We start from the raw sequence: 18,976 nt of genomic DNA, 5'->3' as shown, positions 1-18,976 counted from the left end.
AAAAAAAGAATAAAATAAAATAAAGACAGCTTTTGGCCCACGCTGAAATTTCCGTCTTTGCTGCAATTACCATAAATTTCTCACAAAATAGTTTTTGGCTCTAGTTACTTCTGGCAAGGCCCTTTCTGGGGCTATTCCTCTTACTCTTTGGGATTTTTTTTCTGGTACCCCCCCCCCCCTCAAACGAATTGGGTGGGTTAAGTGCCAAAAATGTTGGTGCCGAAAGGGAGGCAAGAAAAGGAAAAAAAATCATCTCATTCTTGTCATTTTTTGGGGGATGAACAAAACATTCGGTTAAGGGGGTAAATTGTGTGGGATTTTTCATTTTTCATACTATATGCCCACCCTGGGTGAGCGTGGGAAAAGAGAGATATGATGGAAATGGGACATTTTCCCGACGACAATATGACTGCGATTTGCTGTATTTTGTGATTTTATATTGTGATTTATTTGCCAGAAAAGGGGATTGTTATTGAGAAATCAAAGGGAAATTTCTGGATTGTATTTAATTTAACCCTTTTGCGTCAGACGTGAAACATGAAACATTGAAACATGCGCTGTATTATCACAATATTTATTCTCTGAATGCTCTCAGAAGATATTTTACAGGCAAAACGTTTTCTTCGACTTCTTCTGCGTGAATTAAATGTATTTCTAACTAGGAAAAATAAATTGAATTCATAAAAAATGGGAAAATAAAATGTTTCATGTTTCGATCTATGATCCTAGAGACGCAAAATAAAAGATAATAATGAGATAATAACTCTTTTGAGTTAAAAGAAAAAAGAATTGAATTATAAAAAAATAAAAATCAAATTTCTATATTGATAGATTAGCCTTTCGCGCTCACGTGAAACATAGAAACATTGAAACATTCGATTTCTTTATCAAGATAGGCTCTCAGAAGATATTTTTCGGGCAAAACGTCTTCTTCGACTTCTTCTATGTGAATTTCATTTATTTCTAACAAGATAAAACAAATGAATTTATAAAAAATAAAATGTTTCATGTTTGGATCTACGTATGACCCTAAAAACGTAAAAGGGTTAATTACTGGAGATTATATATGAAGCCCTCAATTTACCAACAAACCCCAGAAGACGATAGAGAAAAATATTAGCTTTATCAAATTCCATCAAAAAACATTTTAGAAAAAAAAATCCGTTTACCTTTCACCAATCAAAAATTAATTTATTACAACACGATGCCCTTTAAAATTTCACATAGAAATGTAAATCTTGAGGATTATATGCATAATTTATGTTAGAAAATAAATATTGCATGAAAATATTATCCCTGTTAAAAGTCTCGCGGGGCCAAAAATCCCCTTAATTGCTTTTGTGTGTGAAGCGAAAAATCAATGGAGACGTCTGATTCATTAAAAATTCACATCTCAATTTCATCATTTTCGCCATGCAAAAGAGATCCCTCCGATGGAATTTAATAGGCCAAATTGCACGAAATATTTCCCTAATTAATGGCAATTAATGGGGAAATTTTGGAAATTCAATTAATACACCTCTTCGACCCCCCTCGTGAGTGACATTAATTGAGTCTCATGCGGAAGATGTTGACACATGCTTTTGGGCAATTTTGGGCCATTTAATGTGAACAGAAAAAAAAGTTCACCGAAGGGTCTTTGAGTTGTGACTGCTTAGCCCCTTTTGAGGTGGGTGAAATTGTCCAGGGGTATCCATGAGGAGGGAGAAGGGCAAAAAAAAAGTAGAGAGGATGAGGAAACAGCAGTGGTGAACCCCAAGTGTTTGGTTCATGCGTCCCGACGATGTTCTGCAGTACCCTGGGAATTTTGCATTCTTCACTCCGAAAGCATCACAATCGCACCGAAATCTCCTCATAGCATTCCCCCCACACCTTCCACCTACCCCCTAAAAGGAAATAAATTCCAACTAAAATGTAATATTAAAACTCTCTCTCACACACACAAATACCGAGGAGGTATTAATTAGATCCCGGGGACAACGAGAAAAATACTACGAACACTACATAAGGACACATTTGCCACTCTCTGGAAAATTCCCTCCATCCCCCTCACCACCATTCTGGGTGTTTTTCCACACAACGCGACGTCAGTAATTTATTGGTTTCCCCTTTCAACTAACACCGAGGCGACATGGGTTGTAAAAGTGCACGAGGTGTCGGAATGAAAAGTGCATGGGAGGGGAGTAGAAGAAGAAGAAAAAAAATTCAGAGTCAGAGGTCAATTTTAATAAGCTCGCCGTGGATTACATTTTCCATCTCTTTCTCTGTTAGGATGTTCTCTGGTTGAAAGGAAAATAAGGCGGGTGTGTGCTGGAGGAATTTTACAAAGCGGGAAACTCCTTTAGAGACAGCCGTGAAAACATTAAAGACTTTTAAGTTTATATTCAACTGAAATTAATTTGAAAAATTGATATTTTCATTCCACTTGGATTAACGGGTGTTTATGTGAATTGAAATTTGAGGATCATTGGTTAAGACTTGAATTATTTGCCGATACTCAAATGATGTTAAGATTTGAATAATTCGCTAATAATATTAGGATAATTCGCCAATGTATGCATCGTTCACTAATCTTCGATTAAGTTGCCAATATTCGTATATTTTGGAATATTACATTTTTTATACTATTTAGAAGTTTTTTGAAGCCACTCCTTACAGAAGCGTAGTCAGGGAGAGTTTTGAGCGTTGAAATACCCTAAAAATTCAGAAAGTTTGATTTTTTTATTCAAGTCAAAATTCGAGTCAAAAAAGAATTGAATTTCAGTCTAACAAATTAGCAAACGATAAAAATATGGTTTTCAAACCATTAAAAATGACAAATATTTAGAAGAAAATTATAACGTTAGAAAAAAAACACGAACGATTATAAATTCACGTCTTATATAAAAAAAAAGAGAAATTTTCTTCTCAATTCTTTTAAAGAAAATCGAATATTTTAAGCCATTTTTCTAAATAGAAAATTTTTTTCCACTACGAAATTAATAAATAAATTTATATTAATAGGACATCAAAAAAGAATTAAAAGATGAAAAATTTAGTCGAGAAAATGATTCTTCTTTTAAATAAAACTTTTAGTGTCAGTTTGACGTTTTGTTGAATGAATGACACCAATTTTAAACAGTTCAATTTTCTAACGGTCAATGTTCAATTGAAAAAATGTCAAAAATAAGTCAAAAGATGAGAAATTTTTGAGGAAAAATGATACATTTTTTTTCTCTGGCTAACACTTAACTTCAATTCACTTAACACTTTCGCTGACGAACACAAAAAGTCTCAAAAAGACCGTTGAAATTCAAAAACGTTTAATATATAAAAAAACGATTTCAAAACCAAAAATTTCTCTTGTCCAATTTTAGTCTATACTCCCCTAAAGAAAAGTATTTCAAGAAAGAATTGCACGATCTTATTATGCCAAATCCATCGTGACTTAATCAAATTTCCTTCTTTCAATAAAAAACTGTCTTCAGGTGGAAAATTTACCGCTGGACATCACGCGAAAACCTCTGTGTGAGGGTTCATGCCTTCCACCCGCCGCCCCCCGAATGAAATTGGCGTTCTGTGTGGCATCCTCATGCGGACAAAATGAGGGGGCTAAATGGGGCGCAAAGTGGTCGTGCAAACGGTTAAAATGCTCGAGAGATTTTCATCAATAAAAACCTCCAAAGCGTGTCAATTAATCCCCGAAACCCCAAAATATTGCGCAATTGTGGGGGACATTTTACGATGAATTTCTTCGCTGTTGCGTCTTGTCAGCAGTTAATTTGGTCGCGTGATTTAATTGTGATGGCGATCACCCTCAGGAAATTGCAATAAAAAATGAGTCACGGACCTGGAGCACGACTGTAGATTGCGGAAAGAAAAAAAAAAGAAGAAAATCTCTGCGGTTGTGGTGCAATTGCTAAGGGTGTGGGGGTGGAAAATTAATTCGTGGAAATCATTCATTATGTGAATGCATTTTCTGATAATTCTCAATATATTCTAAATTGCAATTCTGCACGCAATTTTATGTTTGGCTTTGAATGTTGTAGTGCCAGGTGATTTTGGGCAAATGGGTGCAATTAGCATTTAATATTATACCTGCAGCTGTTGCAATTTTCTCAAAAGAAAAAAATATTCAAACCAAATGTTTTGTGGGAGACACCCTATTCTTACCTCGACCTTCCCAAACCATTCAGAATTTAATTATAGATTGCTTGTGGGTGATTTTTTACATTCAATTTTGCAAGAAAAAATATAATTTGAAGCTCCCCCTGATAGAAAATAAAAAAAAGACAAACTAAATGCGAGAAAATGAGAAAATTTTCAAAACTTTTCGCAACAATGTTAGCTTGAAAATGCGATGAAAATCAAGTAAATAGACCTCGTGCGAGATAATTTATCAAAATTCTATTAATAATATCCATCCACCCGAAAATCGCATTTTCTATACTCACTCCGCGACCCATCTTTTGCCAGCCAACCCAAAATTTTGGCTGGCGAATAATAATTTAATTTAGAGAACGCATACACAAAATTATTAACTTAATGATAGTGTGTTTTCATACCCACAACGTGTGTTTCATGTCCAAAACTAACACGCATTTTCATATGACCATTAGCCCCTTTGCAGCTCACACTTGTTCCCCATTGACGGTGCAACACTACTATAATCCATTGAATTTGCTAAAATACTGTGCAAAAATCAATCTAAAATGACGTTGTGACAAATTTTCTACACAGAGAGATGTTTATTTGAATAAAATAAATTCAAATATTCATTTTAACGCGTTGATTATTGATAAATTCTAGCAGTTTTATATCTTTTTAGGTTTTTTATTGATGTTCTGTTAGTTGGACGCCTTTACCATTTAATATCCAACGAAAAATTCGTTTATGCAAAATTGAATTACTTAGGAAAAAAAACTGCTAGAATTAGTAAACCTTCACATTTTAATGTTATGCCTTTTAGTTAACACGATACGGATTAGCAAGTTATAGTAGTTATTTTCTTTAAATTTTTTCGTAGAACATCTCAAGACATTTAGTGGTTTTCAAGAGATTAACCTGAATTTTTTGGTCCCAATCGATTAATATTTTTAGGAACGGAAAATTCTAGCAGTTTTCTTAAATAATCGGATATTCTGTGAATTTTTCAATGATTTTAATAATACACCTGTCAGACGAGTTAAAGGATCCACCTTATCTTAAGAGATCACCGTATTCTACTAGTTTTTTTTTAAGGATTTGAAGATTAGCAAATTCTAGTAGTTATTAACTCTAAAAAAATTATTAGAACATCTCAAGGCTTTTAAACGTTCTAAAAGGGTCAACTTGAATATTTTGGTCTCAATTGATTAATATTTCTATGACCGAAAAATTCTAGCAGTTTTATTATGTTATAATGGACCTATCAATTAGACGCCTTAAAGGATCCACCTGTTCTAAAGTGACCACCGTATTCTAGCAGTTTTTTTTTTAAATAACTTGACGAGAAAGAAATGTCAGTTTAAGGCCAGAAAGGGTAAATATTCGACATTAAACTGCAATAAAAGTAAACAACTGCAGTAAAATGTGCAAGAATGTGCACCGTGGAACACCCCTTAAAGCTCTTAACTGACAATTCTTCCATTAAGAGCATTTAAAAACTGCTAGAATTTGATTATTCTAAACGTATTAATTCTAGTAAAATTCAATCTCGCGTTACGACGTTTATATCTGATTATACGATTGTCCATTTGGTTAATTGTCCGCCCCTAAATCTCTTCCCCCAATTCAACGTCAATGCAAATAAAATCCACTCTCAGCATCTCTGACAATCACGAGTAGAGGCATCCCACGAAATTACCCACACTTTGGTCTCTTAGTTGGTTTATAATTGTCGCTCACTTCAAAATTTTAACATTCAATTAAGAGATCATTCTTCGCGATTCACAAAGCATCAAGGCTATTACATTTTGTTGTTTTTATTACATTTTATATTGCGTCAAAAAAATAATGTCTCCACAGTACTAACCTGGACGATGGAGGGTGGAATTCACTGAAGGAATCACTTGGAGAATGTCACAAAATCTGAAACACAAGAAAAGGTACTTTATTGTCAAAGAGAATTTATATTTTATTGAATTTGATTCAATTTTCACACCGAAAAAAAAGCTTTCAGGGAACTTTCAGGAAGAATAATATTTTTATAACAGAAATATTAGAGGAGCTTCTGGTGATTTAATTCAATGAATTGCTGGTGGAATTTCTTCTTAAATCAAACTGATGGGTTTTGAGAATAAAAATAATTCCTGCAAATGATGGAAATAAAAATTAATGAGAATTAAAAGCTTATATTGAGAGCTTTTGAAATATAATTTGTTTCTTAGTGAGCTCTAAATTAGTACAAAAGCTCATATTTGCAGCATCGCGTATCCCTCAACAATTCAACCCTAGAGGGATAATTTTTATGACGCTTTTGACGTGCACATCAATGCACTTTTGACTCCGTGCAAGGGCTTGTCTTTATCTCCTGTTGAACTAAATCAAATCATCCCCAAGCTGAGATAACAATTTTTCAATCCCCCCGAGATGCGTTCACTGACAAAAGAGATTGTGCTGAAGATTTCTCAATGCTTTTGCGGATAAAAATCAGGAGGAAAAGATTCAATTTTTAAGAATAAAATCTTCTTTTACGTCATTGAGAATTTTTCTGCTTTGAGGAAAATTTTCACACTTGGAAAATATTTTGGGAAAAAATTGAGTGGAATTTGCAGCTCAAAAAGCTTCCGAGAAGCTCAAGAAATGCATTTTTTTAAATAAGGAAAAACCTTCAACAAGCAATGAGATTTGAACCTACAGCATTCTCAGAAGACTAAACTAACTACATTTAATTTGAGTCCATAGACTTTGCCAATAAGCTACTGGAGTCTTTTATTTAAACAAATATTATTTTATTGAATTTTCTACTTCGAGAAATTGCAAAAAATCCAAAATATTTTTTTGAGCATTTTTTTGCCCCAAATTGAACCAGACATGATTTTATTTATTACAAGAAACTGCAACAGAGCCCCAGGACAATATTAGAAATTCTCCCGCAATTTATTGATGATGGGAGTTTGGGGCAAAGGGGGTGGCGCCTTTACTCACCCTCCCCCTCCCAGGAAAAGGATATACGAAAGAGGATAAATTTGCACTCAAATGCGACATGTTTTTCTTAGCAATTCCCCCACATGTGCAGAGAACCCAAAATTTTCCAACCATGTGCCCACACAATACTTTTCCAAACCAAGAGATGCTGCATATTTGATTTTTCCTCTATTTCCGTGGAAGGGGAAGGGGGTGCGATGGGAGCAATGTGTGGGGTTTTGTTAAAGTTAAATTCCACCCAATTTACTCCGTTCTTGTTGGAAAATTTTCTTTGTCTCAATGCTTGAATTCAAATGAATTTCTCTGCACAACCGTGAGAAATTTTCAATGTGAGAAAGGATTGTGCTCCATTTATGAGTTTTGCTGTGGAGTTTTCTTCGGGAAATTCTCAGGGAAATTCAATGGAAAAGTATTAGGATTCATTGGGATAATAATAATAAAATTTGTTTAATGCAACAATTGTGCTAAGGAAATTAAATTTTAATCTCTTGAAAGAAAATCTTTTTTTAAGGGAATTTTATCTTTGTATGAAAGGAGTTTATTCACTTTTTTCAAAGAAAATTTTAGATAAAACATTAAAAGAAAAATAAAAATAGAAGTTTTATTTGTCTCTGGTGGAGGTAATTGATTAAACTCTCGCAAAATTTTATCCAAAAATACGTAAACCACGCCCCTAGTGTATTTATTGTGTATGAAGCATATGTATTATTACTTTATCTATTTATTTAATTTCTAAATCATTCTAACATTGATAATAAATAAAGAAATGAGGTGAGAAATGAAGAAGAAAATTGGGAAATAAAAATAGATAGAAAATCGATTGAAGCATATGCTTTATGAATGATTAAAATGAGTTAAGTAGTGACAATCAATACGAAATGATTCAATCTGCGTATAATTTACAATTAGAAGCAGATTGTGGCTGATAATCAATACATACATAAAGACCTGCTGCAGAGCTCTAAAACTACAAAACGATGAAGCATAGTGAGCTGCACTGCATCAATAAGCTTAAAACATTTGTCCAATGGAAATAGAAGAAAAATAGGTGGATTTTCTTAAATCTTATTTTTATTTCTCAAAACACAATATTCTTTTAAGTTTGTTTTGAATTAAAACAAAAAAAAGTCCTGCAAGAAGTTAAAAATGAATAAACTCCTTTGCGAATCCCTGCACAACTATGCATAATCTCAATAAATATAAATATTTCAAGAGTTATTGATCTGAAAAATAAAAGAAAGAAAAATCCTCGTGATAGTGAATAATTAGGGGAGGGGGTAAAGGTGCTTCGTAAGGCGTGGGAAAATTGTGCGAAAACCCCTGAAGGATGTGAATTTTGAAGGACGATTCTAACCATTTGTGGATTTAAAGCTCTTCCTCTTCCGCCTCGTTTTTTTCTCCTTTCTCGCCTCAACTCTCAATCGGATTTGCCATCTTACATTCTTTCTCAAGTACTTTTCTCCACCGAATGTGGATTTAAATGATACTGTGCGATGATAGGATTTCCATCTCCAACTCCCTAACACTTCTTATGCAAATATAGAAGAGATTTAGTATACATTCCATGTGACACAAATCCAACAAACACCTTTCTCCAGCCGAAAATTCCACATAGCATTGGGTTTTCTATACATACATTTAGAGGCACTTTTCTACGAGATATTGGAGCTTCCATTGGGACCTATTCGATTGACATTGAATGCAGTCATTTAGATACCTATAAAGGGTGTACCGATCACGTTGTTCTGAAGGTGTGAGCTAAGGGGTGGTTCTTCTAGTATTTTATCTATTTTTTTCGTGAAGATAAAAGAATTTTTTAAAGTAATTTATGAGGAATTATAAAGTCTAACTTTGTGCAAGATTCTGTTGAACTTAGAAGCTTTTTGCTAAGTTTTTGGGATTAAAAAATTGCCTAAATTTTAATTCAAATCACTTGAATAAAAGTTCCGTTAAAACACCCCTAATTTAGCTCATCCCCTCCTATAAAATATTATCCGTAATTTAATTATGTATTCCGCACGAAAAGCAAATTGAATTACAATTTGAATGAAAAAAAATCCTTTTTTAACAAACTTTAATTCATAAATTGGTATTCATGCACATTCCCTGCATATGGCAAAATGTTTTTGTACCCAAAAAAAAGACAAATTTAAATAATAATTAAAAATTATAATTCCAATAAATTGATTTGGGGGTAAAATTTATTTGCTGAATATCTGTTAACATAAACTCAATAATTCATTGCGCGAGCATTCAGTGCGACTTTTTATCGCATCAGCAGTGGTAAATATTGCCCAAGTCAATGAGATAAAATATTTAATGCTAATGATTTGTTATTGTTTGCTGTGAAAACATAAACCGCATGAAAAATTCCACAAATCCATCCCATTGACTTTCATGAATAATTGATAAATTTCCCAGGAAAACTCTGCCTTTGCTTGTGGCCCAAAAAAAAAAGAAAAAGAAATTTGAGAAAACTGAAATTCTTTCCAGAGGAGTGTTTGTATCATTATTGACTTAAAGACTTACTTCAAAATATAAAAGAGAAAAATTAAATGATTAGGTTTTTGATTATTTTTTGAGAGCTTTGTTCAATCTTTTTTGAAAAACTCTGGCTGATTTTTTTTATGTTATTGTGAAGTTAAAATAATAAAGATTTATGGTGTTAAAGTTTTCCATTTTAAATGTTAAAAAACAATGTGGAACAATTGAAAACGAGTTTTTCAAACGTTAAAAAGAAACGTCAAACACTAGGTGAGAAACGTCAATTTCCAGTGAAAATACGTCAAGTTATAGAAACGGAATCGATAATTTCTTGACTAAAAACGTCAATTTCTTGAAAATAAACGTCAATTTCTTGAAAATTAACGTCAATTTCTAGAAAAGAAACGTCAAAATAACAGAAATTTTAATCGATAGAAAACAAATGTCAATTTCTAGAAGAGAAACGTCAATTTTTAGAAAAAAAGAAACACAAAAACCCTAGAAAAGAAATATCAAACATTAAAAATTTTAATAGCAAACGTTTTAAAAGGATCGTTAATCGTTAGAATTACTCGATCAAATTGACAAAAGCTGTCAATTTGAATAGAATCAGTAACGCCCTCTTGAATATCTGGGTAGAAAAATTAGGTTTAGCGTAGTTTAAAGGCAAAAACAAGCCCTTAAACTTTTTTTTTTTTGAATATTAATAATAAAATAAAAAATATTTTGGCGCTACGTCCCATATAGGAACAGGGCCGGCCGCCCTATATGATGTTGTTGTTCTCCTTGCGGAGAAGTAGTGGGCGGCCTTGCTAGATACTACCACGTGTGGGCCATTTTACAGATAGGAGTGTATCAATCTCCTGATCCAACCGGTCAACGTGATCTAATTGCACGTTGGCGGATGGGGCGCGTTGCCGGGTTCTGTATTCGAACCGGCGACCTTTGGATGCGCACTCAAGCGCTCTATCCACTGCATTAAAAAAACAAAAATTCAACAGAAGATTATAGATAAAAGGAAGGAAAGATACTGTCAAAAATCTTGTCTTTTTTATAACTTGAGAATATTAAGATTCTGACAGTTTTTACTTTTAAAATCGTTTAATTTTCGTATTATTAAAGAAAATAAAAAAAGCAATTTGAGGAATCTTTGAAAATATTTTTGAAGTATTCTTTCACAATTAAAGTAAGAAACTAATAAAAATTTTCAAAATTCTTTTCACAAAAAATCTAAGAGATAAGAAGACAAGACTTTTGACAAAATTAACCCCAAAAGTTTGTAAAAAAAAAAATTAAACAAAAGTCTTTAATTTTCTAAATAGTTTTTAAAAATAAACTTCTGAGCATATCGTTGCAATTAAATTAGTACAAATTCCACAATAGCACATAAAATTCTTAGTGAAAACTTCTCAAAATTAGTTTCAAAAAGAACGTGCTGGGGAGATTTTTTTTGTTCTTTCTAAAAAGTCAATGAAACTCCAACCACATTCACCCCATTAATTTAATTCCTTTGCTCACTTTTCCCGCAGGAGAGGATGTGCTTAGGAGGAGAAAGCTCTTGTGAGCTTTTGTTTGAGTGAGAATGGAATGACTCACACAATGGGGAAAAACTTTATTCATTTCATTATAATTTTTGCACACCTCTAGATGTTCCCCGCTCACAGCTCCCATCCAGCTTTGGTTGCTTTCTTTCGTTTGTGTTGAAAAAAAAACGAAGCTCATGAAGATGTCAGTTTCCGGGTAAGTTTTCCGGTGTGTCCCTCCCCGCCACAGCCACCGTATGCGTCACATCTTTTCATCCCGCAGCACAGTGTGTCTTTGCGAGACAAGAATCTAATTTAACAAAAACACAATCTAATTCCCACGTTTGCGTGGGAGAAGACAGAGAATACTTTATAGGTATACCGTCATCCCTCTATATACAATATATTTTATTGGGTCAGTCAATTTTCCACCTCTGGCCCTAAACATCGAGGGAAATGGAGAAGAAGTTATAGGGCGGGGAAAAAGAAGCAACAAAGTCTACAAAAGTTCTAACATTCACGTGAATTTGCATATTGACCACCTCTCTTGGATGAAGCTTTCGGAGGGGATGAAAATTCCGAATGATTTTCCAGGGTAGTTTTGCCATCACCAAGAAGAAAAAAAAGTAGGGCGCGCGGATGAAATTTATATGATAGACTACCCCCATTGGAGAGATCATCAAATAAATGAAAAACGAATAAATATTTCTCCCATATGTGATATTTATTCACTACCCACATTTTTTTTCAACTCACCCCACCCCCTATCCCCCCAACTTGCCGCTGAGGGATGAAAAATTTAAATTTTAACCAATTCCCCTATGTGAGGGAATTTATTTGCTACAGCCGAATGGGTTTGTGTGTAGTTAATAAATGAAAAAATATGCGAAAATGCATTGAGGAAAAACGCATTTTGTTCACAACAAGCGACAAAAAATTAAATAACAATTACATTTTATTGGGGGAAATTTTTATTCTGTGCCTTTTTTTTTTGTTGATCAGAAGAAAAAAATGGAAAAGTGTGACATTTCGTTGGAGTTTTTTTTTTCAGAACACCTTCAAACCCTTTGATTGTATTTTTTAGTGTTTCACTGAATTTGGATAAAATATTATACCTAAAAGATTGATTTAAAAGATTATGCAAAGTAGAATTTTTCTAGAACATGGAGAAGTCTGTGCTTTAGACTGAAGTCCAAAAAACCTCTTGAAAGCCTCTGAATATTCACAAAAAAAAATCCAACGCTTCCAAAAGGAACGGTAATTGAGAAAAAATACTTTTCTTCAAACAAGAGAATTGTTTTATCTTTTAAAAAAATAATTTGCAACTGATTTTTTTTCTTATTTAAAAGGAAGGTAAACGTGAAATTCCGTAGATTCTGGAGATTTTACCAACTCCCCCCCCCCCTAAATTTTCAAATCTCAGTAATAAAAATTACGTCGATCTCTCGATAGGCAATAGAATTTTTTTAATTTAAAAATTTTATATTTAGAATTTTTTAAGTTTATTTTATTTTTTTTATATGTTTAAAAATTATGTTATTTTTTTCGCAAACTTTCATAGCATAAAGGATCGGCTTGAGTTATTTTTAAGCGAGGCTTTATTTACTTAAATTAAGCTTAAGTTTTATAAACTGAGCTTAAGTTTTTTAATCGAAGTCTAAATTTCCATAAAGCCTATTATTATTTATTGGATTGATAGAGGGATTGCCATTATTTCTGATGATTCCTCTAAACCATAAATCTCAGTTTTTTAAAGTTAAATATTAACTTCTTTTAAACTAGACCTAATTTTTTTAATCTGTGTCTAAGTTTCTTAAGTCATGCTAAAGTAGAGTGCATTCTAGACCTGACCTGTTTTAAATATCAAAATGATTTAAACCTTAAAAGCTTCATCTTAAACATCCTGAACAGTGAACAGTTTAGCCTGATCTAATCTTAAAATCTTAAAAGCTTGACCTTAAAAAAAAAACTTAAGTCTAGTCTACAACAAAAGCCTTGCTTAAAAATCTTAGAACTAACTTTAAAAACTTAGTTAATTCTAGCTTAGAAAAACTGAGATCTGACTTAAGACAATTGTCCTTTAGCTAAAATAAAAACGAAAATTCCTAAATTACAGCATATATTCTAATTTCCGATTTCTATTCTTTTTGACTTTTGTGTTTTCATTTATCCAGACGTTTCGAGGATATTTTTATGGCTTCAATAGGTGCTAGAGTATGTCTAGAAACAGCTATGACTCATTTTGCCCCATAAGTAAATAAAGAAAAAATTGTGATAGTGCCTGAACGCGAGATCTCGAAAAATTCCTTCATTTGTATTAAAGCAAAGACAGAGTAATGATAGATCAGTAAACTCATTAAAATAATAAAGAAAAACCTTTTAAAATAATAAATCCACTAAATAAAGAAAATAAAACAGCAAAATGAAAACAATTGAGCTGTGTGGCAGCAATGAGTGAAAATTGTGCTCTTTAGTTCTCTCAAATATCACGTTCAAATTAACCGCAGATGTATGTTGAAGAAAAAAAAAACATGGCAGCGAGAATCAAAAAGCAAATAGTCACTTGAAACTGCTTGATCTCTTGACATTTAGGCAAATATTCATTTTTCTCTGTCACTCTCATTTCCCGCCCAATGACTCTCAAATTGAATATCTCTGCGCGAAGATGAAGTGTGTGCGACAAGCTATCGTTTAGAAATCATATAATGACATCATCATGCGATGGAAAGTCGAAGATGCGATGGAGCTTGCAGGCAAAAAAAAATTGTCGAAGCGCGATATTGAAGAAAAAAAGAAATATTGACAAATTACGATTTTAGGTGAGCAAAAGAGCCATTCAATGCGGTGTTTGATGCATGGACAACAGACAACAACCAAAAAAAAACGTTCAATCCACGAAAGGAGCGCGACTTTGGATTGTTGCCAGAATGTCATTGGCGTATAAGTGTTGCATCAATTGCTATGCGAACTCTTTGGCTCCAACTTAAAGTAAGTGAAGTAAAAGTTTCTTTGCAAGCATTCCATGTCTCATTAGTATGACCTCTGGCTAGGCGAATTCTTCCACGAGGTTACCCTCTTTAGCTAACCGACACGAGTTTGTAAAAATATTAATTTAAAACTCTTCAGGGTAGAAAATCTTGTTCTTTTTGACTTTTTTAAGCAAAATTTTCTTCTGAATTCTACTTTTGCTCAACAGGCTAGATTTTTATGAAAACTTAGATGGTAAAAATCTGTTTTGGGTTTAAGATTAATTTAAAATTAAAGAATAAATTAAAGTGGCAGTAAAAAATCTTTAAACAATCATATTATGTCTTCAAGATTTGTAAATTTAATTTTTTTCTTTTCTTACAATTTGTCAGTTATAAGAAAAATCTTACAGGATTTTGACATTTTTTTATTTCTATTTTTAATCGAATTTTTGAAGGAAAGTTACTTTTCCAGGTTTCTTCAGAGATCTTACTGACTTTCCTGAACAACAAATTTTTTGTTTTTCTTTTCTAAAACGACAATAGAACTATTTAATAACACCTATCTGTCAAAATCTTAAAACAACTTTTCAGTTTTTAAAAAAGAAAAAAAATTATTTGAATCTATCTACCCCTTAATGTCATTTCTGAAGCTCCCATAACATGTGAAAATGATCTAACAAGAATGATTACTCATCCTATCATTAATAGAAGCTGAGATTTTGAGATTAAAAAAAAAGAAAAATGATGGACAGACGGAACTTAAATGATTATTGAAGTCAGTAAAGGCAGTAAAAGGCAATTAAAAACTTAAAAAATAAACAATTTATTATTCTTTTTTTTTTGAAAGACACATTCATATTTTAACAAATATAATTTTCATAATATTTTTTTCATAAAGATCATTCATTATGCTGGATGTTCAAAATTATTGGGTTGTCTAATATATATGTGGATTTCTAACCTAACATATTTACATTAAATTCAATGGGGTTAGCTGATATAGTAAATAAAAATTGGACTGAATTTAATGTAAATATGTTAAGTTAGAAATCCAAATAAATATTGTATAATCAAATAATTTAAAATAAAGATCTTTTGTAGTTTTTTTTGTTGAATTCTTTATGTTTTTGACATTTTTGCAATGTTTGACGTTTATTCTAGGTTTTGTTAGTTATTTATATTGCTTTATGTTTCTCGCCTAACTTAAAAAATATCATTTTTACCGTTTGAATTTTTTTTTATTGTTTTCAAAATCTCTTTTTACATTTAACGCTTATTTTATCCTTTAACGTTTATTTAAATGTTTAACATTAGAAATTATAGAAATTACTTTAAAAAATGATTTTAGTAAAATTAATTTGTTAAAAGTTTGTTAAATATTGTCAAATCTCTATTAATACGTCTGGTCCAAAATAAACAACTAAATAAAAGAAGAAGAGGAAATCTCCTTCCCAAATTAGGTAGGTGAGGTAAAAAACTTTCAAAAATCTTTTTTCTTCAAACAATTCCTTAAAAAATATAAAAAAGGACCTAATTGACATGTAAGTTGTAGGATCTGCCTAAAGTTAAACCAGATTAAGACATTTTTCCTTAATATCTTTTATTCTAAAAATTTTGAACTGACCCAGTAAACCTATACCAGACTAACCTACATACATATGTATATAATAAACGATCCTTATGTTACATTCTGCTCAAAATGTCCGTCAATGGAGCAATACAAGGGCAAAGAGAGATAATAAATTCAGCCAATTTAATGTCAAATTGCATGGAGGGGAAATAATCAAATGCAAAAAAAATCCCTAAAAATAATTTGTGAGCTCTGTGTGACCATGGTCCAGAAAGCATAAATGAGCATAGCGAGAAAGGCCCACCAGTCACATCATTTGAGTCCAATTACATTCCCAAATGGTGCATGTATTAGCAATTAACCCCTTCACACAAGCCCCTAACCGTGTGGGCCACCCATTTTCTCTCCTCTCCGAATCACTGTCTATGTGTGCAAAGACGTGGCCTCGAGGGTGGACTAAGTGGCTTTTGTTGTTCGACAAAACATAAATCATATGGCCATGACGTCATCATTTCCAATTAGAAAAATATTGTGAGCATCACCAATGTGAATGGTGAAAAGAGAAGGCAAATGGTGGTAAAGAGAGATTTTGTGCAATTTACCAACACACGCACACAATGGCGGGTGCTGAGGAGAGAGAATTTACTAAATGAATTTTTTTAGCAATTAATTGACATTTTGGCCCAAGGTGCGGCTGTCAAAGTTGTCAAATAGGTGTCAAAAATACTAACGATTTGGTCATTTTTGTCACCATTTTGGCATTTTTTTGCTCATAACTCTTTTTTTTGTTGGTTTTTGTTAACTCACCAGAAAGTCTATTGCACGTGTCAACAGATGCTGTCTCTTTCGCACGACGCGATGACACTTGAGGTGAGTGAAAGAGATGGCGATGGTTGACGTTTAGTTGATTTTGTAAGAACAATTTTGACACATCCAGCTCACGCACACACACCCACAACTTGACTCCTTTAGCACTCTCTCGAACTGAGAAGAGCAGAGAAATTGCTATTGCTATCTCACTCTAACGAATAACTCGCGCCTTGACTATTCACTTTCATCTTTTTTTTCCTTCTCACCACCTCCACTCACACACACTATTGATGTTTTTTTTTGTAGCGTTTACTCTCTCTCTTTTGGTCTTTTTTTCGTATCTTCCAGGAACTTTTATCCAATTTTCACTCCACGGCACGATTTGTAAAAATTTTTCCTTTGAATGAATTTTTGGCGGTTGCGGGCTTGTGGCTGTGCACACGGGTAGGACGTAGTGTGATGTAGGGTTGGGGCACACTTAAAGCAAAACACACGGAAAATTACACAGCAGAAGGCAAAAGCAATGCGGGAGCTGAGCGAAAAACGCACAAATTGTGCAAAATAGTCGATGATTTTGGTGGTTTGACGCGCAGATTACGTTCACTTCACGCTCAAGCGACAATAGGCTATCTCACTCCCGCACACAGCTAACCATATTGCCCCTTAACACGAAAACTTCCATAAACTCGGTTAATGTGAGAAGGAGACCCTACTACACACATGCACCATACGCTCGATGGAGTATGACGTGTGCAAGAGAGAGACGGGGATATAAGGCAAAAGAGAAATGATTAACCGGAAAGTCAACGTAAACACCTGTTTAAATAACACCGACAGGATAACCCTTTGGGGTAAACAAACTTTTCCGGGAGATTGAGGAATTTTCCGGAAAATCCCAAAAACAGCCCACAAAGAATGGGGTGAAGCAATAAACGCGTAAATTACGAGATATGCGCGATTGGGATGCGCATTGAACGGCAAAAACGTCGCCTTTTTCTCTCTCATACAACAAACTACTACACTGTCCTCACTCGCACTCAGGTTAGTGGTTCAGGTGATTGAGTGAGATGGTGCCAAAGTGGGGCAGAGGAAAGGCTGGAAGGCACGTCACTGGAAATATGAGGAGGAATCTTCGAGAAAAGTTGCTAGAATTCCAATATGGCGGGAAAATTCAAATATTGCATCGTTTATTTTGGGTTTTTGGGGTGGTTCTGTTGAAAATATTTTCTTTTCTTCTTCTTACAATTTATCAGGTATAACATATTTGAGATTTTAATAGTTTCCTTCTTTCTTTAATCGTGTTTTATAAGGAAAATTACTTTTCCAGAACTCTCTAAAGATTAGGATGAAGAAAAGAAAAGAGTTTTGAGAGAATCTTATCTTGTTTTTTAACGTTTTAAAGTTATTAAACCCCAAAATTGTTACCCTGGCTTATACAACCTGAGAAGGAGCTTTACCTTGGTTTTGCTCTGGAGGTTGGTCGTCAACGCTAAGACGCCCAACGGCGCATGAAGATAAGACAAATGTAACTGAGATGAATAAAGTTGAAATGAAATAAAATGAATTGAATCAAATCCTTTGATGAATATTTTCGTGATATTTTTGTAAATTTATGTTGGCAGTGTAAAAAAAATATTTGATTTGAAATAAAATCATTTTTATACAGCAAATAACACACTTTTATCTTTAATGTTTGACGTTCCATTTCTAACGACTTGAGGTTTACTTGATTGAGCGACATATGTAAATTTGACAGTTTCATTTAACATCATTTAACAGTTTTTTTTTTTTTCAATTACTTATGCTATTTTAACATTTGACGTTTCTTTTCCAGCAAATAACATTTATTTTTAACTTTCAACACTTTTAACTTTTGGCATTAATTCTGATTTAATTTTTTCTTCTTGTCACTGATTTTTTTTTAACATTTGACATGTTTTTATCTAAAGCTTAGCTCACCCTTTCTAGTGTTTCTTTGAATATTTAAAAATTCTCTCCTTAAAAAAAGTCTGTTTATTTTTTAGTTAATTTGAAACTAGAAATATTTTTAAAAAATCTTAACGTTTGAGGTCTTGAGACACTAAAACTTCCTTTCTTGACACCCCTGTTAGGCTATATTATTTTACAGCATTACACAGCAAATCTTTACATACCTTTTACAAATTACTTTTAGGGAAAGTTTGATCAGAACTTTTAATTTTTATTTTTCATTTATTTTCAAAACTATTCATTTATCTTAATTAACTTATACATAATTTGATTCCAATTTTTTTCAAAATCACTTTATGTTCTCGAACTAAAAAAATTACATAAAAATTGTATAAAAAAAAAATCTCAAAAAAATTGTTTTAAAAATTCCTTCTAACCTTCACTCCTTTAGAAAAATTTTGCAATATTTTCCTGCATTTTCTCCAGCCACAAATAATGATTTTCCTCGAAAAAATTGAAGCCATAAAGTTCAATCAAGGGAAGCTTTTGCTATGTTCCTTCGTGAATTTCTCAAGAGCTTTTGA

General features: G+C 32.8%; 1 protein-coding gene across 8 annotated transcripts in view; it reads right to left on the bottom strand.

Moving 5' to 3' along the window:
- Window positions 1–17,518, bottom strand: part of LOC129794686 (protein muscleblind) — a 279,292-nt gene extending 261,774 nt beyond the window's left edge. For 6 of the 8 annotated variants that reach the window (XM_055835524.1, XM_055835508.1, XM_055835517.1 and 3 more), the window contains exons 1-2: window positions 16,461–17,518; window positions 5,993–6,048 (exon numbers count right to left, since the gene is read on the bottom strand). The gene's annotated coding sequence lies outside the window, so the exon portion shown is untranslated. The remainder of the gene's footprint in view (window positions 1–5,992; window positions 6,049–16,460) is intronic. The other 2 variants (XM_055835509.1, XM_055835516.1) reach the window with 2 other exon arrangements.
- Window positions 17,519–18,976: the final 1,458 nt, after the last annotated feature.

This window comes from Lutzomyia longipalpis, chromosome 4 (genome assembly GCF_024334085.1).
Source record: "Lutzomyia longipalpis isolate SR_M1_2022 chromosome 4, ASM2433408v1".
Classification (NCBI taxonomy): domain Eukaryota; kingdom Metazoa; phylum Arthropoda; class Insecta; order Diptera; family Psychodidae; genus Lutzomyia; species Lutzomyia longipalpis.
Note: the sequence above shows the minus strand (reverse complement) of the source record. Positions and strands in the feature narration are given on the sequence as shown.